Raw genomic sequence first — 12,672 nt, 5'->3', positions numbered from 1 at the left:
TGTACCTGGCGTATAAGACGACCCCCCACTTGGAGGCATATTTTTCAGGGCCAAAAAATCGTCTTATACGCCGGCAAATACGGTATATGACATTCTGGGAAAAGCAAAACTATGGACACAATAAAAAAATCAGAGATTACCAAGGATTAAGAGGAGGGAAAGAAGAATGGGCAGAGCCCAGGTGATTTTTAGGGCCATGAAACTATTCTGTTTAGTACCATAATGATGGATACATGTATGTAAATGTGTGTGTGTGTGTGTAAAATATATTTGATAAATATATAATAAATCATATATTTGACATATATAGATATAGATATAGATATGTATGTACAAGAGTGAACCCTAATGTAAACTATGGATTAGGAGTGATGACGTGTGAGTGTAAAGTCATCAATGTCAACAACTGTACCACTTTGGTACAGGATGTTGAGAGTGGAAGAGACTGTGTGTGGCAGAGGTGTGGCATGGTATGGGGGGCTGTGGGAGGTATAATGGAAATTCACTGTATTTTCCACTCAGTTTTGCTGTGAACCTAAAAGTGCTATAAAAAATAAATTCTATTAAAAAACAAATATCTAAAAGCTCATGGAGAGATGGCATGTTGGATCAAATCGTTATTAAGAAACCTGTCCCCATGAAACTTCCCATTGATGTAAAAGACTCCACCATTCTCCTAGTTACACAAGCCAGAACCTGGGTGTCATTCTTGGCAAATTCCCTTACCTCATGCCTCACTTTCATTTACTCCTACTGAAAATATATCTTAATACTCTTTTCATCACTGTTGCCACCTTTTGAGGCCAAGCTATCATTATCTTTCTCCAAGACCAGAAATAGTCTAAAAGGTCTTCTAGCTTTTATCTTGTCACATTTCAATCTGTTCTCAACACAGCAGCCAGAGTAATCTTTTGCAACATAAATATATGTGATTCCACTGTTTAAAACTTGAATAGATTTTTTTCCCCTGCACTTTGAATGAAAGTCATATTCTTTGAAGCTGGTCAGGGGCTGCCTATCTTCCAACCCTAACTCATACCCCTCACCCCCTTGCTCATCAAGCACTAAGAACATGAGTGTTCCCTCACCACATTGCCAAACAGACTTCTTGTTAATCTCTGTCTCTGGATCTAGTTTATTTCCTTCATAGACTTTGAATTTTGTAAGTTCATATTTGTTTACTTATTCTCTGTTGATCTCCCCACAGCCTAGAAGCTCCATGAGAATAGGAGTTCATCTATCCTGCTTCACATGGAATGCCAACACCTGACACAAGCCTGGCAGAGTAGGCAGTGGTGTACCTAAGGAGTAGTAGCCCTGGCAATAAGGGGATGCGTTTAAAAACAGTAAAAACCAACTAGGAATTGGTTTGCTTTTTATCATCACCATGAGTCTTTAATTCTAAAAATGTCAATGATAAAATACTCCTCCCCTACCAAATTCTTCTGTTGGTATAAATTCTGTAACAATTGTTGCTATTACTGATTTCACTAAGGACAGCTTAAATTAGCACAAATTTGTATTATTCATGCTTCAATAAACACTTTCTTTTACATAAAAGTTAACTGAGAGAACTCCAAATTTATAGTAGGCCCTCGAGACAGGCAGAGTCAGCTATACACCAGCATTTCACGAGTCAATTCACAACAGTTTAGAATTGTTCTGGCTCATTTTAGGAGCAGTTTGTGGCTCAGACACTGTCGTAGTACATACTGAATTTAAACAGTAGATTCAAAATAAATAATAGCACATGATTGTAGAGGTTAAGATACAGAATGATTTCTATTCTCTCACTCTATGTGATAATTTAAAGTTTCATTTGTGTTTAAAATATAAAACAGTGAAACAGTGCACACTGCAAGATGTAACACTTTTGTGTGATTAGTGCATATTTTAGCTCATACATGAAATATTTTACTGGATTTAAATATCTTTAAAACTGAAATTTATTCTTTTAAAATTGTTATTCTTGTTATTTAATAAGCTAAAATGTGATTATTCATCAACAGAAAAATATATAGGCATAAGTTTTTTCAAATTTTTCAAAAAATGCATAAATGTAAATTAAAAGTGTCAATTACTTCTTTCCTTTTTTGAACTGATATTTATTTTATTACTTATTAATATCATGATTATATATATACATGGTTCAATAAAACAAAATTTTCACCCTCACATTTGTTTTTCTGGCTATTATTATTGTTCATTTCATTTCATGATTCTTATTAAAAATAAATTAGTTATGCAGAGAGGAGCTAAAAAAATGACCTGCTCCAGGTTTCAAGTTTTTTCATCACCTACCATCATATATTTGACAATGATGGTAGGTGATCAAAAAAAATTTGTTGAATGTATGAATTAGTCAGTTTTAAAAGTCACTAATGTGTAAGGATTTAATCTCCTTCCAAATTAACCAGCCTACATACTAACTAAAGACACCAACAATTTAATTTCCACCTGGTAAAACCTACATATTTACAGAAGATATAAGACCAAACAATTCACATTTTTTCAAGAGGAAAAACATATCTACCCAGATTATGACAATGGAGACGAGGTTTGACTTAGACCACAGACAAAAGGCAACAATTTTAAAAGACACCAAAATTCTGTGAAGTAAAGCCACCCATTTTGGAAATGAAGCCTCCTGAGTTTACCAGACAAAGGTGTAGAATTGGTGAGTACAGACAGGAGCACCGAATCTTCTGCAGTTAGTTACCTGAGAAAAGGTGGGAAGAAGTTTTTGGAATTTTTTTTTCCCAGCAAAAAAGGGGCGGCAGCCTACTCAAACCACCACTTCCTTTACTCTTGTGACTGTATCCTATGTTTCTAGGACAGTAAGTTCCCTGTGTTTTGCCACTTATAACTTCTGGGTAACAATGTAAGTTAAATGGATTTTCCAACTGCTCTAGGGATCAAAGGGGGTTCCAGGCTTTGAGCTTTATGAATTCTACTCAGTGTTCCTGTTTTCTCAGTATTCACATCTGTTTCTCTGTCTCTGTCACACACACACACACACACACACACACACATACACACACACACACAGAGGCAAGGAAATATTGTTTCCTAATCACAGCTACAAAGGGGCTTTGGGTGTTGACTTACACCTTTGAGACCAGTGCTGCCAAGGGTGGAGCTTATCTGAAAAAATTCAAGGAACTGTTTAATTATAAGGCAAGTACTTGCTTCGTCTGTTTTAGTTAAAATGTAATCTTAAAAAAAAAAATGTAATCTTAAAAAATAAAGAGTCAGAGTCCAAAATCAACTTAATTATTCTGAAATCTAAAAAGGAAGAGAGATTAATAAGTACTATGTTTATTTTTTTTCCTTTTTTAAATTGAGGGGTTCATTTCCTTTCTATTTACCTACTATCTGTTTGGGGAGGCTAGTAGAAATGAAGCCCTTTAAATTTTGCTTTGGGCTGGGGAATTATTAAGAAAGGTGCAGGAAAGGGCTGGCCGGGAGGCACGTTGGTTAAGAGCTGGTTTCGGACGCCAGCTCTGAGCAGCCGCCCTGGTTCGGATCCCACATGAGGGCCAGTGATGCTGTGCCCTCTATAGCTAAGATGGTGAACAACAGCTCAACCTGGAGCTGGGCTGCCATGAGTCACTGGGGACGGCGTAGGCTGCAGTGGAGCTGCATGGGCTCCTGTAAGCTACCATGAGCGGTCAGCAGCCGGCGTGAGCTGCCAAGAGCCGCTGTGAGCAGCTATCCAGTGACCTGCAACCAATCTACTTCACCCAGGAAGAGTTCAATGATAATATCAACATGGGCCAGTGAAGCAATGTCCTCCACAACTAGACTGAAGAACAAAAGGACAGCAACTTGTCTGTTCCCCTTCCCCGATTCCCCAACACTGTTCCCCTCCCCCAATTCCCCAATAAAATCTTTTTTAAAAAAAAGAAAGGTGCAGGAGACTAGTGTAATTTGACACTAAGACATATTGTTACTTTCTATAAAATTGGCAGTTTTTACATTGCTTCAATTTACATATAGTTTTCTTCTCATCCTCTCAATTTACCCAAGTTCACGTTAATTTTCATGATAAATGTGTGTACCAGAGGAGAGCCTATTTTTTCAAAACTATTAAAAAATATTGGTGAATCCTTTTACTTGAAGAATCACTTTCTATACAGGTTTCCAGATAGCAGATTAGACTAAAGAGAGAGGCACACCTGTATGCTATATAACAAAACATACTTTTTGAATTCTAGACTGAATTTCACCCAAGTTTTGTTTAGAAAAAACAGTTTAGCAGAATTTGTAGCATCAATAACCTTCCCAGAAATGAAAATTTAAGTTATCGTACATTAAAGTCGAAATCACTAAAGGTCTGATTTGAGCTCCCATAATTTAAGTGAAAAACCAGAGAAACTTTAGCAATAAATGAGGAGAGCATTTCAAAGTAAGACATAGAAAAAAGAGGCTACCAGGAAGGTGGAAGGCGATATTAATATAGTTTGGAGAAGAAAAAACTATAGGAGAGACTTTACCTTAATTTTGAAATTTATCTATCTAAAAGCATATCACCAACTGTTTTCTTTGACATGAGTAACTAAAAGAATAAATATCCCAGAGTTACAATCAGAAAAATTTTAGGTAAGAAACGATACAAATAAGTCGACTGTGAAGGTGAAGGGCACTGAGGTCAGTTTTTGAGAAGGTCAGTGTAGCACACAGCTCCACACTTCTCTGGTTCAGTCTGCCATGAAGCAAGAGACTTGACTTAGAGCAAATGATTTCTGAATGCCTCTTCTCCTTCTCCTACGTTTCTAAAAGGCTGAATTGAAACTTCTTCTGTCTCACCTTTCCTTCATCAATAGTGACATTCCTTTTCTACTTTCCCTGACTAGCTCTCCTACCAAATTAAAAAAGAAAAAAGAAAAAGAAAGAAAGAAAGAGAGAGAGAGAGAGAGAGAGAGAGAGAGAGAGAGAGAGAGAGAGAGAAAGAAAGAAAGAAGAAAGAGAAAGAAAGAAAGAAGGAGAAGCCTTTATAAAAACAGCCTAGCAGGGTTCAGGAATGGGGTGATTTCTGATTACCCCATTTTGCTTGGTGATGCTTATATGATGAAAGTTTGCTTTTGATTTAAAGGAAGCCATATTGAACAGGATAACACAGCTTTAAAACAATTTTTTTTAAGTAGTCATTTATCCCATGAATGAGTACTAGACCCTTATGCAGGTGCAGGTTTCAACAGGAGATGGAGGGTCAGAATGAAGAAATAGCAATGGACTTTCTATAGAAGAAAACGCTCACCAGTGGATGGAGCAAACAAGCTGCCTTTCTTCACAGTTTTAACCAGGGCTGCCTCTCCTCTCAAGTTTATTCCAATATGCCAAGCATTTCTTCTAGGTCTTATATCCATGTTATGCCTGGGATGGAAATTCCTAGAACAGGGGCACAAACAAACTCAAAACTTACAAAGATTAGGAAGATAATATAAATGGGTATATCCTGTTAGGTAGAAGGCAGTCAGGAAATGCTGGGTTTGGGGAGAGTCTAGGTCCCACCTAAAAGGCATTTACATAAAAACAAATTTAAAATATTCTGTAGGCCAAACAAAACACAGCTGGCTGGCTGAGTTCAGCTCTAGGCTCATCATGTTTTTATTCCTTGCCTAGAGAAAAGGTCTTAAAGTATTCTCCTTTTGTCTGTAGAGAATCAAAACTAATTAAGAGGAAGATCTAGATAGAGTATGATTACTGAGATGCTACATATCTTAGGGGAGGTTATTTCCAGAATTTTAGTCACACTGTAAATTAAAGAAATGCTGGTTCTGAAATCTTATTTTAATTCTTCAAATCAGCTTTGAGCTGGGAAAACAAAATATTTTTGTGTAAATCTCTTTGAAAAGAGGGAGGCTTATTTCCCCCATAGGTCAAAAGTCAATTACTGCCCTTTTTGTTTCTTACCTACAGTCTAAGCGATGATGTCATTCTTGACATTGCTAAGAATTTTCATGTTGAAAGAGGTCCTGTCTGAAAACACATGGAAGTCTTGAATTTATATGTTAAAGTAGAAACTGCCTTCAAATCCAAAAGGATTGTTGTTTAAAAGGTGGAGAAAAATAATTTCCCTTTTGAGAACACAAGAAAATAGTGGCTCAGATTTAGGCAAAAAACTAAGTAATATTGAAAATTATCCAACATTCCTGATATTGGTAACCAGGAGTCATATTTGAGTCAAATATGGTCTATGATAGCCCAACACTCCCTTGATCACTTGGGGTATTTGGCTGGTCAGGATAGATGTAGTGATGTCTCATTCTTCCCTCACTATTTCATTTTCATTGTTCGTAAAGTAGGTATCAGTAGCTGCATTTACCACTTAAAATTTCATAAGATCTTAAAATTGGGGAATTGTCAATTTATACATCTGAAGGCATCTTAATGGAAACTTAAAGAACAAAAAAGCTTTATAGTAATAGAAAAGTAGCACCTTTTTTCTTCTTAATATGCAGAATAATATTGAAGGCTGTTGAACAAGTCTGAAAATTAATAAGAATGCAATTTTAAGGTAGAAAATAATCAGAGAAGAGAAAATAAGGAGAAAAATCAGAAATCATTTCCTCAAAAAATTAAATATGAAGAAAGTCAAAGTCAGTAATGGTTTAAAAAAAAAATCTAAAACCTAACTGTGCTTATGAAATGCCTTCATAGAACTCTGCTAAACTTTGATAGAATCTTGCCAAATGCTAGTGCTCCATGAAAATGTTCAAAGAACTGTGGATTAGACACCTCTTTCAATGTTTCAGGAATTGTAAATGATGTGTCTTTGCAAAACTAAAGTGTAGTTTTAACCAAATCACATTTGTTAAGTCCTGGCTTTGGTATTTGTGTTGTTCTGGAGAGAAGGGGTAACCTGTACACTTTCTGCCTTGTAGCCCAAACCTTCTAAGCCAGTGAAAATTGTTGGAGCCTTCTAACGCAAGTAGTGTTCACCGAGCCTTTCTGTTTATTATTTATAGTCAATAAGAAAACATTATGAACCCAATTTGACAATTTGGCCTCCCTCCAATTCTTAGAACATGAAATAAGAGAGCCGCCTGGTGGTCAAAGTGATGCACAGACTTGAGATTGGGCACCCGAGGAATAGTAATTTTATTGTTTCATTAACATGACTGAAAAAGTCATGTGTAAAAACACTATCATAAAAAACAAACTAAAAAAAATCATTTACATAAAGTGCCCATTTTCCAAACCCATTTACTCGAATTCACTTTTTTTTAAAACCATGCCTGTTGAATGTAGTTTGCGGGTAATAGTGGTACTCATTTAGTTAAAATTATATCTATCTATCTATCTATCTATCTATCTATATATATATATATACATATATATATATATACACACACACACACACACACACACACACACACACACATCGTGTACATACGTTCTCTCAGTGCTGTCATTTTGGTCAATTTTAACCTTAAAGATGTGCCAAAAATCTCACAGAATAATATATTGAATGACCTGAAATTAAATTACTTTCAAGCACATAGAGAACTCAGATGGACTAAGAAGCCAGATTAATAGAAGTTAAATGAGAATCGACTTTAAAAACATTTTAAAGACTGTCTTTGTATCAGCACCAATCAATTCAAATTCAGGGGCAGAAAAAACTGATAAGACTCCCTTCCTGATGCAAAAGGCTGACAATCTAGTAAGGAAATAAAGTAAACATTAGCTATTGGGTTGTTGGAAAGTGATGACGTATGTTTGCGACAGATGGCACTAGTTCATTTTTGGAAGTACTAGAGTCATTCGCATCTATGTTATTGCTATATCATTTGACAGCTGAGAGTTCTAGCTTCATTCTAAAAAAAAAAATTGAGTTTTGGAGATTTTAAAACAAGTTGAAGATGGAAGACCAAACTGTACATTTTGCCATATTTTACTGTTTTACTTCCATAAAGGGAAGAACGCGCATCAAGCTTGTGAAAAGTTGCATAAAGTTTATGGTGACAATGTTCTACAAAACGTCAGTACCAACGATGGTTCACGAAATTCTGTGCTGGTGATTTTGATCTCAACAACGCTCCTCAGTCAGAAAGGCCCACCGAGGTTGATGACGACAAAATAAAGGCATTGATCGAATCAAACCCACCTTACACGACATGAGAGATTGCAGAAACATTGAACATCCATCATTCAAGCATTCACGACCACCTGAAGAAGCTGGGATACGTAAGCAAGCTAGATATTTGGGTTCCGCATGAACTCAAAGAAGTTCATTTGACGGCGCATATAAACATCTACAATATGCTCATTAAACATGAGCTTTTTTGAAGTAACTGATAACTGGTAATAAGAAGTGGATTGTTTACAACAATGTGGTGCACAAACGGTCTTGGTCCCTAACATGATGAAATGACATCGAAAGCAGACATTCATCAGAGGAAGGTTATGCTTTCAGTGTGGTGGGATTTTAAAGGTGTTGTGCTTTTCAAGCTCCTACCAAGGAACCAAACAATCAATTCGAATGTGTACTGTCAGCAATTGGACAGTTTGAACGAATCCATCATCCAGAAACGTCCAGAGCTTGTTAATTGTAAAGGAGTTGTGTTCCATCACGACAACACGAGACCACACACAAGTTTGATCGCCAGTCAAAAATTATTGGAGCTTGGATGGGATGTGTTGCCACACCCACCATACTGGCCTGACCTTGCGCCTTCAGACTTCCACTTGTGTCGCTCTCTTCAAAACTCCTTGCGTGGTATAACGTTCAGTTCAGATGAGGCTGTAAATCAGCACCTTGTTCAGTTTTTCACAAATAAAGACAGGTCCTTCTATGAACAAGGAATTATGAAGCTCACTGAAAGATGGCAAAAGGTTATCGAACAAAACGGGCACTATATCACTGATTGATCTTTGTTCTTTATATAAATAAATTACCTTTGAAAAACAGACAAAATACATCATGACTTTTTCAACAACCCAATATAAACTCTAGTGTAGAGTGGCAGAAGATACGGCTGGAGAGGCAAGTGGCTGCTGCATGGTGGACAACATGGAGTTTCAGGTTGAGGAGCTCGAACCACTGGTAACCTGATAAGAGTACTACTGACAAGATGACTGGCAGCAGAGTATAAAACTGAAGTCGGGAAAAAGAAAAACAGGAAGACTGCCAATTGCAACAGCTCACAGGGGGGTTTTGAAACTCAATTAAGAAAGTGCAGTGGGAGTTCAGAGGGGATAGATATAAGAGTTTTTACTTTAAAATTGTATTGAAAAATTAATTTTTAATTTTCTGAATGTAAGAAGATTTGACTCCTAGAAGGCATCACAAGTGTCATGTATAAGCGAGTTTAAGAAACTTTTTAATTTACTTTAAAAACTAAATCAAATTTTTACTTTAAAAAACTCTAGTAGTTCTGATGCTCCACATGACATCTAAAGAGAATTTGTTCCCTTAATTATATTTTCCTTAGGAATTTAAGCATATTCTCCATGACATCTTACATAAATTATTGATTGACAATCTATGGAAAGGTTGCTAAGCAACGGAAAACTTTGCTTTGTAAAAACTAATGAAAACCTCATTTAAAGTGAAGTAGGGAGGCCAGAGGGGGTTCCTCTCATGCCCTACATGTTCACAAAGCCCAACAGGAGAAGCTCTTTATAATAGCCTTCTTGATCTCCTTTTCCCCCCCTCTTTAAAAGAGCTCCAGACTTAGACGGGGCCTGTCATGGCTGCCTGTTCCACATTGCAATTCTCTGTTGTTCCCCAATAAATCCTTTTTGCTGGGGAAATACCTGGTTGACTTTTTGTTTACAATCAACACCTTTTATCTGTTCCATTTATCACAATTACCAAGAAAACAAAACAAAACAAACACACCTGTGGGATGCGTGTTTCCTTGACAAGGAAATAGTTTCCGGGCTTTTCTACCTTGCTTTCTGATTAAATAGAGAGGGAAGGAAGAGGTCCAGGGCTGAGAAGTTAAGCTGGTTGAGGACTTGATGGAAGAGGTAAGCACTGGGCAAGAGAAGGGTAGCTCTTCTTAGATCACATATCTACAGTCAATACAACCTCCTAACTACTTTTCCACCACCCACCACTTTAGGGTATCTTTTTGTTGCTCTTGTTCCTTTTAAGGCTGCTCTTGATACTCATTTTTATAGGGCAGGGCCAAGGCCAGCCCCCAAATGTCCTAGTTCAATACTATGTGCAACCAATTGGTCTAATGGGGCACTAACTCATCAAGATCAAATTGAACTTAGCTAGGGAAGGCTCTGTTCTTGAAGCATTTCTACAGATAACAGGTGAAAGGTGTCAGCATATATTTTTGGAACCAAAAATTTGAACACACGATGTTCTATTTGTAAAACCTAGCAGGCAGTCCCCTCTGTTAGCTGCAACACAGTCCAGAGATTTTTAATTTATCTGACGGGTGATCAGTCCTTTGCCAAATTAGGACCTTGAAGTTACAGTATTTACCTTGTCAATGCTCATCTTAGTGGTTCAACGGGTCCCACTGGTTCTCTTTAACCATGACCCAATCTGCTGCTTCTTCTCTACCATCACTGATTCAACCTTGGTTCAGGCTCTCATCATCTTTTGTCAGTGCCATACTAGTCTCCATGTTTCCATTTTCAACTCCTTTCTTCTCAATCCATTCTTTATACTATGTGCTGTTACCTAATTTAAACAAACCACCACCACCCCCGCTCCATTTAAACGATTCCATTGACTTCCAGAATAAATCCAAACTCTTAGCATAGCATGCAAACCCTTCTGTGATACACTCGTAGTCCTACCTGAGTCACCTAGGTTTCTCTGGGTCATCTCTTTCCATACTTGCACTTAGTGTCCCAAACTACTCTTATCTAACATCCTCCCATCCCCCTGAAAAAGCTCTACCCTCTCAGGCCTCTAGGGCTTTGTGAGCACTACAATTTCTGCTTAGAGGGTCAACTGCCCATCTCTTAACTAATTGCTACTCATATTTTAAGTCACGAAAGTTATCGCAAAAGGAGAAATTGCCACTCATTCATAAGACTGGATTAGGCAGGTATCCTTGCTATGTACTTCCTTAATACCCTGGGCTTTCACTTTGTCACAATTCTTATAATCTGTACATTAATTTTCTCCAAATCTACTTTGAACAACTTGAGAGTAGGACAGTGCTTGGAAAAGTTTGATGTGACTTATTGGTCACAGTGGAAATTGTATTTTATTTGCAGTTTCTCTCATGCTTCCAGTCCAATCACTCTGCTTTCTCATTTATCCTGCACACCTGTCAGTCTAAACTTCTTCAAATTACTTCTATCAAGGTTCTTCCTTTTTAAGAAACTTTGGTCTCCCTGTCATCTATGACAGCAAGTCCAGAAACCTGGGTCTGGCTTTCAAAAATCTTACTGTCTGTTTGGACCTACTTGTCCCACTTCATTTCCAGTCCCTTATTCTCTCTTATCCCTGGTCACTTCAAATATTCTGGCTTCACTTTTTGTGTCAAAATCCTACCTGTACTTTCAAGACCCTGCTCAACAATCATTTCCTCACTGAAGTTTTCCTTGGCTCTTCACACACATTGCTTCAAACATATATTGAACATACAGTTCATCACTTATTTGGGCACTTACCTGTCCCCTTGCTTGGATGTAACCATTTCCTGGGTAGGCCTTCTCTGCTTCACAAGATGCATTAAGTTCCTGGGGGGCAGGAATCACAATATACTTTTTGGTATCTCTCAGTACAGCAATGATGATTCAATTTCAAAACAGTGAATCATAATACATTATACGAATAAAATGAAAGCTGCCCAAATATAGAATTTGGCCTTTATTTTAAAAAACATTAGAAAATATAGAGGAAGGTTAATTACTAACTTAAGTTAGTTTGTTGCAGAGAAGGATGTAAACTTGGAAGATGATTAGATAGGTGTTAGGTGCACATGAGAATAATTTTACTTGTGGTAAGTTCTTATTAAAATGATTAGCAGGTCATTATTACATATTTCCCAGGTCATGATATTTTCTACAGGAACATTTAGTTATCATGGTGAATATTACATAGTGGGTTCTGCAGAGAATTGCAGTGGTAACCTGTAACATTATATTGTAAGGTTTGGCATCTCAGTCAAAAGGAAAAAGGCACCCCAATCTGTTATCGCTAAAATATTATTTAAGGTGACAACAGAGCCTATGGGAGTAGGCTATTCTTTTCCTCAGCTAAAATTCCCTTGGCATCTACGTAGGTGTGATCCAGCACTCTTTTAAAACATAGCTGTCCTGTGAATTGACACAGCATTCTGCTCCAGGATTCTTAGCTAATACACTGAGTTTATCTGAAGTAAAAAAACAATGTGTTGCCTTAACAAACTCATATTCCATATTAACAAGGCCTCCTAAAAATACAAAGATCTAATCAAAAAGATTATTCGGAGATGTGAAGCAGGAATACAATATTACACCAATAGAGATAGTTGTTTTTACATCTGGCAGCATTTCAGTAACTTCAAATAGCTTCATGTATGTTCTTGGATACTCTAACTCTTGTACCATTTTCATTTTTGAGTTTCTCTTCCATAACCAGAGACTGAAAACTGTACTTCAAAGCAAAATGGAAAATACGTTAGAATCTCATCTTTACCAGTTCCGTAGCTTTGGGTAAGGTATTTAACTTCTCTGAGCCAGTTTTTAATTTACAAAATGGGGATA

At 37.1% G+C, this 12,672-nt stretch overlaps 1 protein-coding gene across 1 annotated transcript in view; it reads right to left on the bottom strand.

Annotated features, from left to right (window-relative positions):
* The window catches only part of FAM117B (family with sequence similarity 117 member B), a 108,548-nt gene extending 96,934 nt beyond the window's left edge, over positions 1–11,614 (bottom strand). The window contains exon 1 of the mRNA XM_019635767.1: positions 11,596–11,614. The gene's annotated coding sequence lies outside the window, so the exon portion shown is untranslated. The remainder of the gene's footprint in view (positions 1–11,595) is intronic.
* Between the last annotated feature and the right edge of the window lie 1,058 nt (positions 11,615–12,672).

Source organism: Hipposideros armiger, unplaced genomic scaffold (genome assembly GCF_001890085.2).
Source record: "Hipposideros armiger isolate ML-2016 unplaced genomic scaffold, ASM189008v1 scaffold_23, whole genome shotgun sequence".
NCBI lineage: Eukaryota > Metazoa > Chordata > Mammalia > Chiroptera > Hipposideridae > Hipposideros > Hipposideros armiger.
This window is presented reverse-complemented; position numbering and strand designations above follow the sequence as displayed.